The sequence below is a fragment of the Symphalangus syndactylus genome, chromosome 17 (assembly GCF_028878055.3).
Source record: "Symphalangus syndactylus isolate Jambi chromosome 17, NHGRI_mSymSyn1-v2.1_pri, whole genome shotgun sequence".
In the NCBI taxonomy this organism is placed as follows: Eukaryota; Metazoa; Chordata; class Mammalia; order Primates; family Hylobatidae; genus Symphalangus; species Symphalangus syndactylus.
Window position 1 is genome coordinate 13,790,927 of NC_072439.2, and position 4,929 is coordinate 13,795,855.

Here is a 4,929-nt window from a genome sequence, read left to right on the forward strand (position 1 = left end):
CCCCACGCCCAGCCCGCCCCCCCCCAGCCTGGCCTCGGAGGCCAGAACAGGCTCGGCAGGTCCCCTCTTGCCACGTCTCTGCCCTCCCGTGGGGCTTCGCCCGCTGCGCCGGGGAGACCGGGCTGTTATTAGGTTTTGTCAAGTTGGGGGGGGTCCGGCCCGCCCCGGCGCGCCCCCCCGCCTCTGACCTCTCCGCCCCGCCGCGCGGCGCCGTGCCAGCTTGCCAGCTTATCTGGCCCCAGAGCTCCCCGGGGCGCGGGGGGAGTGGGCCCCCCGGGGTGGAGGGGGGGTGGGGGCCTCCAGATAAACAGGCCCCCAGCCTCTGCGCAGGGGCGGGGTGCGGGGGGGCGCGGGCTGTGCCCCCGACGCCCGGGGCGTGGCAGGATGGCAGCGGGGGCGGGGAGCGCGGTGCGCACAGTGAGGAGCGACGCGGGCGTGTGGGTCGCGCGGCCCAGGCTGCCGGGGGTGGGTTGGGGGCGAGGCGTTGGGTACACCCCCGCAAGGCCAGGCCCTGGGCCTCCCCGGGCCTCAGTGGGACTTGCCGCGCCAGGGACCCCGGGGGTGGCCTTGCCAAGGACGGCCCGGGTCCGCGGGGCTCCCGGGTCCCTAAATGAAACCACCAACCTGCCCTCCCGCGATTATATAAAGGAGTCGCCTCCACCCCGCTGCGCTAGGGGCGTCAGCGGGGGAAGGGGTTGGCGAGGGGCGGGGAGGGCGGTTGTTTTCCCGGCTTCGCGAGTTCCCCCACCCGGCTGCGGGCCGCGGGGCGGGACGGGGACCGGGCCCTGGACGCCTAGGTCCGCGCGGGCCGCTCCTTGGCACAAGGGGGTCTGCATGGCTCGCGAGGGGCGGAGGTGGGGAGTGGGGAGGCGTTGGTTCAGCGCGACTTTTTTTTTTTTTTTCCCCTGTCCGTTTCTCCCACTTCCTCCCCGGTCGTGGGAGAGGTCCGGCGGGGGACCGGGAAGGGGGAGCAGGGCACGAGTGGTGAGAACGTCCTGGCCCGGCCCGGGGAGGGCTGGCTGGTGCGACCGGGCGCCTGGCGGGGGGGGCTCCAGGACTCAGTTTCCCCTTCCTCATTCCTCCGGACGGAGGGAGTACTGACAGCTGCTTTAGCCACCGTTTAGTGAGCGCTTATCCAGTGGGTGACTCTGTTCCGGGGCTCACTGTGCCTTCATTCTAACACCTAATCCCAGGGTCATTATTATGTTTTATTATTATCTGTCATTCTTAGTACCAACACCACCTGACAGCGGGAACCACCATTGGCCTGGGTGTAGTGTACCCAGCCTGTCCTCTGACTTCAAAGCCACTCCTGCGAGAGACACAGTTTATGGCTTCTTCGCACAATTTATTAAAAGCGCCTTTCAACACCCAAACGGGTTGAATTGGATTGGTAATAATCTGGCTACGAAGGGAAACCCGGGAGGGCCCCCCGGAGGGGAAGTGGACTGTCTCAGGACTCGCAGCCTGAAACCAGCCAAGTAGGTGGGAAGGGACCCAGGGAGGGGCCGCGTGGATCTAGGGTGAGGGTGTCATCCAGGGACTTTGCTCCAAGGACCCTGCCTTGGATAGAAACCCTTCTTCCTTCAACCACCGGCCATCAGCCTCGGGACCAGGAGGCCACGCTGAAGCACGATTCTTCCCAGATCCCACTGTTGTGTTTGGATTTCTGCAAATGATACCCAGGCGTGTTTTTTTTTTTCTTTTCTTTTTTTTTTTTTTTTTAAGACAGACTTGCTCTGTCGCCCAGCCTGGAGTGCAATGGCACGATCTTGGCTCACTGCAATCTCCGCCTCCCGGGTTCAAGCGATTCCCCTGCCTCAGCCTCCTGAGTAGCTGGGATTACAGGCACCTGCCACCACGCCCAGCTAATATTTTTTTTTTTTTTTTTTTGTATTTTTAGTAGAGATAGGGTTTCGCCATGTTGGCCAGCCTGGTCTCAAACTCCTGACTTCAGGTGATCCACCCGCCTTGGCCTCCCAAAGTGCTGGGATTACAGGTGTGGGCCACCGTGGCTGGCCTTGTTTTTTGTTTTGTTTTGTTTTGTTTTGTTTTAATAGAGATTTGGTGGGGGCGTGGGGGGGTCTTGCTATATTTCCCAGGTCTCAAACTCCTGGGCTTCAGTGTGCCTCCTACCTGAGCCTCCCACGGTGCTGAGATGACAGGCATGAACCATCGTGCCAGCGAGACGCCTGCCCAGGCTCTAAGCTCTACATGGTCTACCTTCCCCCACACCAGGAGCAGCAGGTTACTCAGTTTCCCCTCCTGTACCGCCAGCCTCAGATCCAATCCTGCAGGAAAAGGATAAAGAAAGCCCCACTCAGATTCTCCATGGTGAGAACCTGACTCAGAGGGGCAGAGGCTCCTCTGTAAGACGGGCATTTACCCTAATCCTCATCGCAGCCCTGAGAAAAAGCAGAGACCACAATTTCCATCATACAGTTGGGGAAACTGAGGCCCAGAGATGGACAAGGAGCAAGGATGTTAAATCCAGCATTCACGTGTCTCTGGACACTGTCAGGGGGACCGAAGGGAGGTCCTGCAGGAAGTGCCAGGATGTGGCACACCCCAAACCACGCCCCCCACCCCTGTCATGAAAACAGAACGAAGGGGACCCAAAGCTTCCTCCTGACCTCTGCCCTTCACTTCCTTTTTCCTCCCCCAACCAAAAAAAAAAAAAAAAAAACCGAGTTGATACTATTTGAAAACCTAATAAAGTATAAAAGATTGGGTTGCTGTGTCATCTTGGGCAGGTTGCTTAACCTCTCGGATCCTCAGACTCCTTTGGAGAGAAGAATCGATGCAACTTCCTAGTGTGACAAGGGAGAAATGAGACGGTGCATGGAACGTTGAGACAGCACAACCCCTGCACCAGGGAGGTCTTCCATAAATGATAGGTGTGATTATATTATTAATGTTTGAGCCACGCCTATTATTTTTGTCTCTGTGTAGCCAGGGGTTTTCTGTTTGTTTGTTTATTTGTTTGTGAGACAGGGTTTCACTCTTATTGCCCAGGCTGGAGTGTAATGGCATGATCTCGGCTCACCACAACCTCTGCCTCCCAGGTTCAAGCGATTTTCCTGCCTCAACCTCCCAAGTAGCTGGGATTACAGGCATGCGCCACCACATCCGGCTAATTTTTTTTTTTTTTTTGAGACGAAGTCTCACTCTATTGCCCAGGCTGGAGTGCAATGGCGCGATCTCGGCTCACTGCAACCTCTGCCTCCTGGGTTCAAGCGATTCTCCTGCCTCGGCCTCCTGAGTAGCTGGGATTACAGCCGCGCACCACCATGCCCAGCTAATTTTGCATTTTTAGTAGAGACGGGGTTTCACCATGTGGGCAAGGCTAGTCTCGAACTCCTGACCTCATGATCCGCCCGCCTCTGCCTCCGAAAGTGCTGGGATTACAGGCGTGAGCCACCGCGCCCAGCCGTAGCCAGGGTTATTATCCTTGGTGGATAGATGTAGACAGGGGATCAGGGAGGAGGAGTAACTTAGCAGAGACACAAAAGGAGTGATTGGGGGGACTTGAGTTTCAGTTACGTTGACTAGACTGTGCTCTGAAGTCATGTAATATTTTATTTTATTTTATTTATTTTGATACAGAGTCTCGCTCTGTTGCCCAGGCTGGAGTGCAGTGCTGTGATCTCAGCTCACTACAACCTTCACCTCCCGGGTTCAAGCAATTCTTGTGCCTCAGCCTCCCAAGTAGCTGGGACTACAGGTGCACGCCACCATGCACAGCTAATTTTTGTATTTTTACTGGAGACAGAGTTTCACCATATTGGCCAAGCTGGTCTCAAATCCCTGACCTTGTGATCCGCCTGCCTTGGCCTCCCAAAATGCTGGGATTACAGGCATGAGCCATGGTGCCTGGCCCCATCTCCATTTTTTAAACATAAATTAATAATAATAATGAAATAGAATGTTTATTTTATTTTATTTTATTTTTTTGAGGCAGAGTCTCGCTCTGTCGCCCAGGCTGGAGTGCAGCGGTGCTATCTCTGCTCACTGCAAGCTCCGCCTCCCGGGTTCACGCCATTCTCCTGCCTCAGCCTCCCGAGTAGCTGGGACTACAGGCGCCCGCCACCACGCCCGGCTCATTTTTTTTGTATTTTTAGTAGAGACAGGGTTTCACCCTGTTACCCAGGATGGTCTCGATCTCCTGACCTCGTGATCCACCCGCCTCCGCCTCCCAAAGTGCTGGGATTACAGGCGTGAGTCACTGTGCCCGGCCTAATTATTTTTCTTTTTATTTTGTAGATAGAGACAGAGTCTGGCTATGTTGCCTAGGCTGGTACCAAACTCCTGGGCTCAAGTGATCCACCTTCCTTGGCCTCCCAATGTGCTGAGATTGTAGGCATGAGCCACCGTGCCCGGCCATGCCTTCCTGTCTCATTTATTCACTGGACAAAAATGGACCATGTGCTTTCCATGGGCCAAGTCCCTGCTCTCCAGCGTACAGGCTAGAGGAGGCTAAAGATAGTAAGAAAGAAGACAAATGAATACAAGGATTCCAGACATCATGAGTGCAATGAGAAAAGCAAGCCATAGCAATGGAAATACCAGGACCAGTCCTGGGGAATTGTTTTTTGTTTGTTTGTTTGTTTTTGAGACAGAGTCTCGCTCTGTCGCCCAGCCTGGAGTGCAATGGTGCCACCTTATCTCAGCTCACTGCAACCTCCACCTCCCGGGTTCAAGTGATTCTCCTGTCTCAGCTTCCTGAGTAGCTGGGATTACAGGTGCCTGCCACCACCCCAAGCAAATTTTTGTATTTTTCATAGAGATGGGGTTTCACCGTGTTGGTCATGCTGGTTCTCGAACTTTTGACCTCAGGTGATCCACTGCCTTGGCCTCCCAGAGTGCTGGGATTACAGGCGTGAGCCACCACCTGGCCAGGGAATTTTTTTTTTTTCTTTTTGTAATTAT